The 12,973-nt window shown below is 31.3% G+C and overlaps 1 long non-coding RNA gene across 1 annotated transcript; it reads right to left on the reverse strand.

Annotated features, from left to right (window-relative positions):
* Window positions 1-7,491: 7,491 nt before the first annotated feature.
* LOC142241053 (uncharacterized) lies at window positions 7,492-7,885 on the reverse strand. Its single transcript, XR_012723467.1, has 2 exons — window positions 7,629-7,885; window positions 7,492-7,561 (listed from the first exon to the last, which is right to left on the reverse strand). It is a non-coding gene; the product is annotated as an uncharacterized LOC142241053 (long non-coding RNA).
* Window positions 7,886-12,973: the final 5,088 nt, after the last annotated feature.

A 12,973-nucleotide genomic window follows, 5' to 3' on the forward strand; every position in this document is an offset into this window, starting at 1 on the left:
TCGGCCTGGAAAGTGGCAAAAGTATTGCCCTTAAAAAAAAAACCTACTAGCGTTGATCCGGCTGATTTCCGTCCAATATCACTTCTATCCAACATAGGGAAACTTTTTGAACATATTCTAAAGGAAAAAATCGTAAATGATTTCATCATTGACCCCATACCATGCTTCCAATTTGGATTCAAAAAAAGTCATTCCACTCAACACACCCTGTTGAAATTCCACAATGACATAACATCAAACCTGAGGATGCAGAACTGCACTGTTGCCATTGCATTGGACATTCAAAAAGCATTCGATTCAGTATGTCACATGGGTATTCTATACAAACTTGCTGAACTGGAAACTGACCCGTACATTGTGAAAATACTCACCAGTTATTTCACAAACCGAAAATTCACTGTTGACATCCAAGGAGCTTCCTCTAACTACGGCGAAGTAAATAGTGGGGTACCACAAGGTAGCGTCCTGGCACCATACCTGTTCAATATCTTCCTAAATGACTTTCCACATGTCCATAATGGTTCTCAAGCAATTTTATATGCAGATGATTGCTTAATTTATGCCCATAGTATTTCTCCAGCAGATGCACTTAAAAAAGCAGCCAGACACCTTAACCTCATCAACGACTACTACCAAAGATGGGGTATAACAATAAATGCTTCAAAATCCGAAGCAATATGCATAAGAAATGCTTCTGGAAAATGCCCCAGGTTTGTAGTCCCTGAGAGTAAAATTCTTAAACTCGCTCTAAATGATGTTGAAATACCCTTTAAGACGAGCATAAAATACCTAGGCGTCACTTTCAACACGCTGCTCAAATTTAACGATCACGCTAGATCGACACTGCAAAAGACAAAACGTTTACTTGGGTCCTTTTCTTTTATATTGAGTAACAAACACTTACCTCAAAAAACAAAACTGTTGCTCTATAAGGTGGCTATAAGACCGATGTTATTATACGGATTTCCAATCTGGTTCACTATATCACCAACAGTGGCCAATGAATTGGAAATCCTCGAACGCAAAGTCCTGAGAAAATGCGTGAACAAACACTATCAAAACCGCGAAAAGAAATTCTCCAATTCCCACATCTACGAATTATCAGGGATTGAACCACTCTGCAGATACGCCTTCAAACTCCAGCTATCATTCATCGAGAGGTTAGCCACACACGAAAACGATCTGCTGACAACAATTTTTAATATAGAACAAAATTTACATTGGTTTGATTCAACTTACCTTTCACCTGTTGCCATCATTAACGAAACACTTGACAATGAATCAGCCAACGACATCTTACCACAATTCTACCAGAAATCTTATCCTGGAACTCATAGAGGATAAAACAGTATAATTATAAATAATTACTACACTTACACAATTATCTAATATTTACAAATAATTTTGTATAAACATAATCGTATTGAAAAGCAATTGATCTATACACTTATTTTTTACTACCAATGTACCTATAAAATGCAAACAGCATATTCGATCAAACTGTGATATTAATGTAAACATACTTACCACTATACTATAATTAGCGATTATGCTAGCTTTCGTTGCTAACATACAATTTTTGTTATATCGTTCCTAAGCGTTATGTAGTTGTAGATATTATTAAATTATTTATTTATTTTCACAGACACTCACGCTCTGTAAGCAACAGTAAAGGCAAGGAGCAAGCCTTATTTCCATTCATGTTATGTGCAATTTACGCACAATCGATACATTCATAAAAGCATGTTGCTATTTTACCCCATATATTGTGTATTAGAACAAGACAGATATAGTTCTAAGTTTTCCATAAAATTATCGATAAACACAAATCAACATTGTAATCGAAAAGAAAAAAGTCTCAAATAAATTTACTTACTTACTTACTTACTATTTACAACACGTATGTCCGGCCATAATATTTCTGTGAAAGAGAAATTATAAGTTTCTATAGTGTGAATCGTTGATAGAAATTTATGCATACTAATAGTTGATTAGACTGAAGATTTGCCGCATATCACAAAAATTATAAGTTAGTGTTCACAAATCATAATTTTCCAAAAATAAATGTTATAAAATATATTCTCTTCAGCATTGTCTTTTCCCTTCAAAAAAAAATAGCCTTTTATCGCCAGGGAAAGCAATTGATACCACCGGCGACAACAAATAAAAAAAGGATGCCATTCAATATGTGGTCATAGTGAAATAATAAGCGGAGCTGTGAAAGAATATGTTCAATCCACGTATGTTCGCAGTTATTCGGGATGAATGCAAGCCTATATGGCAGAGAAGTAGCAAAAATAAATGGAATGGTAGTCTACTCTGAATGATGCAAAAACAAACAAATATATAACCAGCATTTGAGTCCATAACATGTCTCTGTCTGCGGATTGCATGAAAGTAGACAAATACTTTGGAACATGATATCCAGCCCTTCCTGTATATAAATGAGAAAATCTATAAGGATTTTCTTTCGAAGCGGAAATCATAAGCAAATACAGGTACGTAAAAAAAATGTCCAATATAATACTGTACTAATTAATCTCTTCACCTTGGTGTTTTGTAGGCCTGGTTTACAATGGATGATTGTCATATTCCATTTTCTTTTTCCTGTGAAATTGTGTTCGCTGCAATGCGTCATCAAGTACTAAATAACAACATAACCTGAAGTGTATGTGGGAATAACTACATCATATTGGATATAGACAGACAGGTGGCCTACAATATTGATGTGATGGTCAGTAAAATATTTCCTAATTAAAAGAATGAGTTGAACAGTTTTGTCTCCAATTGGATTCTCAGGTATGAGTTGTGTATGTCAACTCTAGATTTATGTACATTGCCTCTGTTTGAAGGATTTAATGATATACGATGATGACTTATGTAAAAGTTTATATGCGGAAAGCCCACATCAACTTGAAAATGGATTTCTCGGTCGAATTAACTGCTTGAGAGCATAAACCATACATGCCGTATAAATAGCTTCAATAAAGGTATTCGACATCCATTTAACTACATAAATATCCATAAATTAATTGCACAACACAAATAAGAAAATATGTAAGGTATTGAAGATAATTCCAAAATTATTTTTTTCCTTTACTTCTCTTGTATTTTCCTTCCAGATGTGAAATGGATGCAATGGTCTGGTTTATGAAGTTATTGAGAAAATGCTTCACTAAGCTGTTATATATAAATGAATGATTTTTGTCGCTCCGTTCATATATAATTGAGTAAATGGGATTCCCGGATATTTATGCATTCAAATGAGTGACCCTTTAAGTATACAGTGGCATCAATTGTAAATACCCCATAAAGGAATATTCGCAAATTCATTCATTCATCCACACTACAAAATTCCGTTCGAAACATGTACTGGCAACTGAATTGGAGAATATTAAGGATAAGTTTAATTTGAAATTTGTCATGTTTCAATTCACTAATATTTTCTTTCTTTTCAGGTTTTCTTTTTCGTCTATTATTATCAATAACTAAAATCATTCACTTTCTGTTTATAGGTCTTCAATGCGCATATATGATTTCTACTGACAAACAGGTAACACGACAAATAGGCGTTTGGAATCCAATGTCGTTATATGTATGTGAGTTTTGTGAAATGACGTACAATGCTATATTGTCGAATGTTTGGATGATGGCTATCATTTACAAAAAAAATGCTTCTTGTCTAAGGAAGGAAATATGCAATTTGGACGCTTGGGCACAATTTCAAATGTATCTTCAAAAAGGCTATAAACATTTAACGTACACTAAAGGTGAGATATAAGAAAAATAGTTTCAAAATACTTTTCATATAATTAATATTTCTTCTATAGGTTAAAATGCAGATTGAGAAATGTGAAAATCTTAATTATAAATGTTGAATGCCTGCAACATTTTCATTTGGTTTTTTTTTTTTTTTTGAAAATATATGGATATATTGTAATAAAAAAAATATCAAAAATATTTTCTTAAAAATGAGACTAATCTGTACTAGTGTATCGGTGAGACTTAAAATATAAACATATATGTGAAAATAAATTGTATTAAACAAATAATTTTAGTATAAAAACAAATACTACAAATAGTTTTAAACAAATATTAGTTCTAGTATTTTTAGCAACTATAGGATTAGTAATAATAAGAATTATTATTTTTTTTTTTTATTTTCAGTTTGATAATCTGCTGAGTTTGTAGTAGAACTTGAGAGATAAGGATAAGCCGAAATTTTTTTACAAATATTCTTAGAAGTTCATGGAGATTTAGATTTTCTAATAACCATTTAGAAATTAAAAAAAATGAATTTAATATTGTAACAAAAATGTATCTTTTGTTTTTGTTTTAATAATAAAGCATAAAGAAAATTCAATCGAATTTAAAACAAGATGTTTTTCTTTCAAAGGTGAAAGGCTTATAAATGAACAATGTTTTTTTTTTGAGAGATTTCTAATTTTACTCAGAAAGATAGAATAAAGTAAATAAGTATTTATTTCAATTTAATATTTTCATTGGGTTTCAATGCAAAAACTAATAAGTATTTAGCTATGTAGCCTTGTAAATTTGTTTTTTGTATTGGTGTCTATGAAATTAAAATTGAAAATTAGCTCAATTTTTGAATAGAATGGAGATCGTTACAACGCGACATGACATTGAAACGCCTTCCGGGATACAGATCTCGAATCACATTCTCTATTGAGGTTTGGTCTATTAGAAAAACAAAACTTTAGTGGGTGGATTTGATGGGCTCCAAAATGAGATAATAGTCCTATAACTTGGATATTGGTCCATAAATGAAGCCCCACGTTGGGCGCCAAATTGTGATAGGCCTCTATGTGGAATTCGCGGAATTGGTACGCTATTCGCGGCTGCGACTTAGCTCGCCGGATGGGGGAGTTCTTCTTCCGCGGAGGCATCACATTTTTAATTTCGCGTACCATAAAATTCAAACTTGAACTTGAACTGACCGTTAAGTTAGAAATAAGATGAAGCCGGAAATGAAGCGTAAAATTCAAAATACTCTCGCCGTTACATTTTTAATTCGATTCTGAATTTCGGCTTGTTTTTCGAGACAGATGTTATTGTCTCGTCAGGCTGAGCCTGAAAGTTTTCGAAAAAATGCCCCTAACATGAATGATCCTTTTTTTCTCTAAGTGTCCACTACATTTTCAGCACTTGTTAGAAAATTAGAACATATTGGCTTGTTATTTCTTTCACGTTACAATAAACATTTATTTAATAAGAATTTGTTTTAATTTTATAATAATATTTCTCTATAGGATAAACTTTTGAAGATAATGATAACTGTTCAATATTATGTATCCTTTTACAAAATATAAATTATTATAAAAAATATTCCTATACTTTAATGTAATATATTGATATATAATAATTTTTTTTTTTTAATATTCATAAAATTGAATAATTTATTTTTAATTTTATTTAGTATAACAAGGGAGTGGTAAAAAAAATGTTTAAATCTTGTCGAAATATAATGTGCAAGTTATAATCAGAGAAGATTTATATCTTACAAGTTTAAATAATAGGAATATCGATTTTAATGTGTATTTGATATTAAAAAAATTAAATAAAAAATATTTACTTAATATTCTTGTTTATTTATTTAATTAATTGGGACATAATATTATATTTTTTTTTGGATAATGTTAATACACTATTTAAAATTTTATGATGTTAAATATTTTATTCATTTAAACCGTTTCATTTTAAAATTTTGCTTAATTAAATTTTTTCTTGAGTATTATATATTATGTAATACATATATATATGGAGTTTTGTAATTTTATTTCTAATTTTCTTGTATATATATTTCTTTTAGTTTAATATAATTCATTATTGTATTATCTAATATTAAAATTGTATTATCGCATTCATGTCATTTAATTGTTTAATATTAGAATTTTAGTATTTTTGTATTATTTTATTTTATTAATATTTTTCATTTGAAATTTCTTTTTATTTTATTTATTTTCATATTTACTTTCTTACGAAACTCTTTTGTTCGAAATTTGATTGATTATATGTTTATATAGTATTTATTATTTATTTATTTTATTTAAATTCTATATTTATCTGTATGTTTTAATTTAAGTTTTAATACAATTAGAATTATTTGTTGTGGTTCAATTGTATTTGTGATTTTATTTTTATTATTTTTTTTTTTAAATAAATTTTATATAGTTTTATTTCTTCATATTTATTTTTATTGGTATTTATTTATGTAATCGATATAATTCTTTTTTATTAATATGTTTATTTTTGCAAATTTCTTAGTGAATGGATTAAGACTAAATTAATTAAATATAAATTGATTTGTTAGTTTTAAAATTTTTAAATATTTATTCGAGTATTTAACTAAAATTAGTTTGAAAAGTAACTAACAAAAAAAGGATAAAAGTTAATACAATTTTTGGCTTAATTTTGATATTTTTACATTTGCATATATGATGCTTTAAACTTTCAGCCCAATTTTCGTTGTTGTCTTCTTTTTTAACTTCGATTTGTTATCTTTTTCAGGATTTTGTTTTTCTATTGTAATAATAATTATATGCTTATGTAATTTTTCCGTTTGCTGTAATATAGACTTTTTCGGGATAAAGATTTTACATGTATTTGTACATTTTGTTTTATTCTATTCTTATGTATATTTCTTTCTTGTTTTTAGATTAACATCGAGCTATGTTCATGTAGGTTTCTGTATAATAAGTTTAATTAATTTAATAGTTTTTTCTTTCTCCTTTTTTATGTGGCATCCTCGATGTATGGAGTATTTGAGACATTAATTTCCATACTCAAGGATACCAAGTGATTTTGTTTTTTAAATGTTAGTAGAAACACAAATACGTTAAACACAGACAACCAAACTGTAAAGATCTCACCGGTACTCCTTAACATATGCTACGCCTTTCTTCTGCTTTCATACACAATTATTACTGGCGTTCTCTATTGCCGGTTCAATCTTCAAATGCCCACGCTGCCTATGACATCTTGTGGTGGTATACAGTGTCACAGTGCCATCTAACCCTGAAATATTGCCTCTGGCTGGACTGTATAAACCACGTTGAAAATAAGTCGGTAAAACCAGGAGATGGCAACCCTGCCAACATTTTTTGAATTTGGGGGCGCTTCTGAGAATCCCCACTACGTCGAAAACAATCATATACGACATCAAAAACTCGTCGGAAAAGCGCCGTCGCTATTGAGAAGTTGTACCACGTCAAGTTACTACGAAAAAGTTTCTCATCAGTGCAATTATTAGGTGCCTATTTAGATCAATTTCGAAGGACGCCAATAAGAACCCCTGCAAACTATCAGAAAAAGTGTATTTTAAGGTAATTGTAGAAGAATCATTGTGGTCAAGTAAAACACGATTGTGTAGATGTTTATTGATTTGATTAAACATTTATAATTTCTTATAAATATAAGATTTTTCGGTTTATTTAACATAATTTTTTGCATTAATAAAAGAATGATGTTGAGTTTTAAGTAGCAAGTTACATATTGCAGCGTCTATCAGCCAGTTTGTTTATTTTCGATGGAGACAGCGTGCCTGGAAAAATATTTGAAAAACGATCACTTTATTCTATTTGGAAAGTCGAAAATTGTTCACCATATACCTTTCACAATTTTAAGCGTAATATCTATGTTTTCAGAACTTTATTTTCTTTTTTATTTAAATAAAATATAACAAGCTGGTTGCGCTTGGCGTTTCACAAAAAATAAAATGGCTCTTCTAACAGTAGTGATGGCAAAATACTTTCATGTACATTTTGTACTTTTTGATATGCTTCCCCCATCACAGTTCGCGATGGTTGTGGTGACATTTACGAGTCTGTGGTAGCGATGAGGATGAAATGGAACTTTGAAATGCTGGCAGGGAATAATTCCACTAATAGAGAGGGGTGTTTGCACTATTAGAATATATTGTTGAATGGTAAATGGTTTTGGCTGATTTTCTTGATCCCTATATGGAATATATATCTATATGAATACATGTATATTCAACATTACTTGTTTAATGTTCATCCTTTCCTTTGCAGTAATTAATGGTATTATGGATTCTTTTTTTTTGCGAATTAATTTCATTTTAATTTTACTTGTTCTGTTATTCAATCTATTCAGGATTACAATTGAAAGCCTCGTGGTTATATAGCCACGATTATACTTTATATATAGGATGATACAATTGATTTTTTTTTTTTGGAAATATTACTACCATTACCCTGCCAACATTTTTTGAATTTGGGGGCGCTTCTGAGAATAACCACTACGTCGAAAACAGTCGTATACGATATCCAAAACTCCTCGGAAAAGCGCCGTCACTATTGAGAAGTTGTACCACGCCAAGTTACTACAAAAAAGTATCGCATGAGTGCAATAATTAGGAGCCCTTCTGGATACATTTGGAAGGACGCCAATAAGAGCCCCTTCAAACAATCAGACAAAGTGCATTTTAAGATAGTTGTAAAAGAATCATTGTGGTCAAGTAAAACACGATTGTTTAGATGTTTATTAATTTTATGAAACACTTATAAATTCTCATAAATATAACATTTATACGACTATCACATCACATTTAACACATTTTTATGCATTAATAAGAGATTGATGTTGAGTTACAAGTTGTAAGTTAAATGTTGTAGCGTCTATCAGCCAGTACTTTTATTTCCAATGGAGGCAGCGTGTCTGGAAAAATATTTGAAAAACTATCACTTTATTCCATTTGGAAAGTCAAAAATTGTTCACCAATTTACTTTTCACAATTTTAACCGTAAAAACTATGTTTTCAGCACTTTATTTTCGTTTTCATTGCAATAAATTATAATAAGCCACTTGCGCTTGGTGTTTCACAAAATATAAAATGGCTCTTGTAACAATAGTGATGGCAAAATACTTTCATGCGAATAGTTATGGCAAAATACTATCACAGTTGGCGATTGTTGCAGTGTCACTTACAAGTTTGTGGTAGCGATGAGGATGAAATGGAACATTGAAATGCTGGCAGGGTAATTATTTTATATATATATATATTATATGTTTATATACTTTAACATAATTAATAAAACGAAAGGATAAGAAAAGAAATGTGGATCTATTCCTTATAAAAACGAAGATCATCATTATACCATTAATGCAAAACGCTTTTCTTCTATTCTCCTTACCTTTTGATAAGAAAAACTGTTCTTAATGTTGCGAAATATTCTAAACATTTACTATTCCGCACTTTTAACAAAAATTTCTATGAAATGTCACAGTCAAATTTAGATACCTCGTGGTACACGTTTTTCCCGAGTTCTCTAGTATTTCAGCATGTGTTTCTAATGATAGCTCAAACAAGAAAGAGCGATTCTCAGATCACAACTTTCAAATCGACTCTCTTTTATCGTGAAATTAGTAACATCCCTGTCATAACTGAACCTATAACCTTCCCAACACTGGCTATCAGAGTTGTATTCGGACTGGTTAATTTTGAAATTACATGAACTGACAGTTTAAATGAATTCAAAATAAAAATTGAAAGAAGAATTGCCAATCAAAAAAAATTAGTGAGAATAATTAGAATATCGATGTAGGTGGCAATCACAGAACTGACCCTAGAGCAGGAGATATGTATTTTTATGAACGAATTTCAAAATATGCCAAAAGCTGATGTAAAAAACGAATTTTTGCGTCTTTTCAACAAAGTTAAAACACAATATGGCAATGGACCATAGATCATTAAATTTTTTAACTTTCAATGTCCGATCTCTGATCGAAAAAAGTATACAAATTGAATTACAAAAAATTCTACAAAACAAAAACATCGACTTTGGATTCATACAGGAGTGTCGTCTCCGGAGGAACATGAGACCAAAACTTGTAGGTTACTATTTCATTCATGACAATTCGGCGTTAGGGACTGCTATTGCCATAAAAAACTCTGTCCTGTTCCCCTTAAAGTAGGGGCCGCTCTATTCTATGGAGGTGACAAAATGTGTTGACAGGCGCTGGTTGCTAGCGGTAGAGCTCCGGCTGTGGCTCAGTCGACGGGGCGCGGATTCTTGCCAACACAATTGCCGAGAATAGGGACAAAAAAAAAATTCTAAATCAACCAGCTTTATTGGATGTAAAATAAAAAAACAAACCACCACATTCCCTAGCACACAATAAGACTCAACTCGTTCGACTCAAGCACTCAACAGTTCATTATCTAGAGTGCCCTGGACATTCCCACCCCTCCATTGGCATCCTTCGTCCAACATTCTTCAATGGATACCCCATATCCTCTCACCTGTTTATCCCAGCTGGTCGCTCTATCCCTTCCTTACCTTTTTTTTTTTCTAGCCTTCCATCTTCAAAAGAAATACTCAATTCATTCCAATTTCAAAATTCAACAAAAAATTACAATTTTGGCTTTATTTCCTATTTCCCTTTTCAAATGACTATGTCAATTCATACTTTTTCTTAAAACAATCCTTATCAACAAAACGGAAAAATATTATAATATACAAAAAAAGAAAATATGCAAGAACTAAAACAATTTCGGCAAAAATTTCATTAAAAACAGAAAAAAAAACAATCTCGTACATAAATTTTTCTCAAATAAATTCAAATATATAATTTATGTTATAATTGGTCTTTAAATATTATTATATTTTTTTCTTTCTCAATTTTATTGCAGGAATCTTCGGCAAGCATTCTCGGATCAACCATATCTCTAGCCTGGTCCCTCTATCGACTCTTGAACTCTGAATATATTTCATTCGTCTCATGGAATGTATATTCACTACTGTGTGTCTGTCCGTCTGTGTAAAAAAAATGTCGAGGTAAGTATAACAGTGTTGTCAAATCCTTTCCTTCGAATAAAGTTAAGTGTGTATTTTACTTTATTTCTTTACAGGATATTTTTAATTTTTTTTATCCTTTTTTTTTTTGCAGGATTTTTGTTTTATTCTTTTTCAGGTATTTTTCTTCTTTTTCTCTTTTTTTTTTTTTTATGGAGTAACAAACCACTTCTCTCCTATTTGTAAAGGGACAACATTAACTAATTTCCTATGGAGGACAAAACTTCTCTCTCCTGATTACGATGACGTCAGTACTAGAATGAGCTCAGCCTAAAACTGTACTATCTTGGGGCAATTTAGCCATGTAAACTAGGTAATTATTTCATTAATGTCTACCCTTGTCCTGCTTATTCTTTATTCAAACGTGATTACTCTTAATCTTTATTTTTCAGTTGGAAAAAGGTCTGTCCGTCCGTTATTGTGTTTGCAGTCGAAGTAAATGTGGAACAGTAGGAATAATACAGATGTACCTTGGCACTGTGGTTTGACCAGTGCTTGAAATTCCAGTCTGGAGGAGCAGATTCCCACGTTGCGGCAGAGGAGGTGGATAGTAAACGGGAAGTATCAGTTTGCTTTTTCTTATCTTCTTTGGTTCCCTTTTCCACTAAAGTCTTTTTATTTCGTTTCAGCTCAATTTTGTGAGGTTTCAGGTTTCGTCACAATGCTTCTTAAAGCTATTCACGATTTTTGCTTTATATAGTTATTTTTAAGTTTTTCTTCAGTTTTATATAGTTATTTTAAGTTTTTCTTCAGTTTTATATAGTTATTTTAAGTTCTTTCTCTTGTTTTATTTCAACTTTAATTCTAATTTCATTGTTCCTTTATTTGATCTCTGAAATACAACATTGCCTTTGTATAAGTTCCAGATCTCATTTCTTTAATAAATTTCACTTAAAATTCAATTGTTCACTTGTCCTTTTTTTTTTTTTGAGCTCACACCTCCGGCTGCCTCGTTGTTCGAAACCAAAAAGAAAGATCTTTTTTTCGATCTATTCCTCCTCCATTATAAAACCAGCGTTCCAAAATGACAACAATAAAAACATATGGGCCAAAAGGTGTAATATTGTCCCTAAAGGTACTCCATGAAAAAGTTCATACCTAGGGGGCGTTTCATGAACAAACACAGGGTGCACGCTACAAACCCCACCATACTGTGAACACCACTGTCACGGGATGGGAGGGAAACAAAGCACCGAACCCCCAATAGATTTTCCAATGTGCCCACCTATATATCTTCCTGACAGTGTATATGCCCCTTAAGAATACCTGGTAATTTTCTTGGTAAAAGTGTTCGACTAGACCTATGGTTGGAGCGTCCTTAAATGAAGTGGGATAATACCATATCGAACTTATCGTGTTATCGAAAAAAAATGAAAATCGGTATAAAAAAACATGGCCGCCAAATGTACCAAAGTTTGCCGCGAACGGTCGTAAGTGTGTGGAAAAGTAAGTATTAATAGAAATTTTAGATTGTGGAATAAAGAACTATGGAAAACTAAAGAAATGTGTGTTAAAATAAAAGAGGGCATAATCCCCAACATTGGTTCGGTACGCATCGCGGGTTAATTCTGAAATTAAAGATAATATAATTGTTAAGTTTCGCCAACGCATTCGTGCGTCATGCCAGCCAATCGGATAAGGTTCTTCGAAAAAGTTGCATATAAGGAAAGGTTTTAATGAATTGTTAGAGGTAAGTGGTGTCAAATTTAAATATACGTATCACGATGTCTTGAAAACAAATACGGAATACAAAAAAAAAATGGTAACATAAAATGAAAAGTAAATATCCATAGTAGTCTCAAAAAAAAGGAATTATATTTGAAGTGGCTGAACGTTTGTAACGGTTAGTGACCGGTAGGATGCTCCAACTAGTTGAGCCAGTTCGCGGTGTAGAAGGAAAAGTGAAACGGTACAATGGATAATAAGTGTGTGTGTGTGTGTAATACTACAAATAGTAACAAAAAATCAGATCCATGATACGATACGCTATTCAATAAGTTAAAAGTTAAGATTATGATCTTACAATAAAAAAGAAAACAGTCGAAACTGTGCCAATAATAAAAAAAGCGAGTAAAAAGCAATATTGAGAGTTAATATCAAAGCAATCAAATATCACAAATTACACAATTCGTTTAGAG

This window comes from Haematobia irritans, chromosome 1 (genome assembly GCF_050003625.1).
Source record: "Haematobia irritans isolate KBUSLIRL chromosome 1, ASM5000362v1, whole genome shotgun sequence".
Taxonomy (NCBI): Eukaryota; Metazoa; Arthropoda; class Insecta; order Diptera; family Muscidae; genus Haematobia; species Haematobia irritans.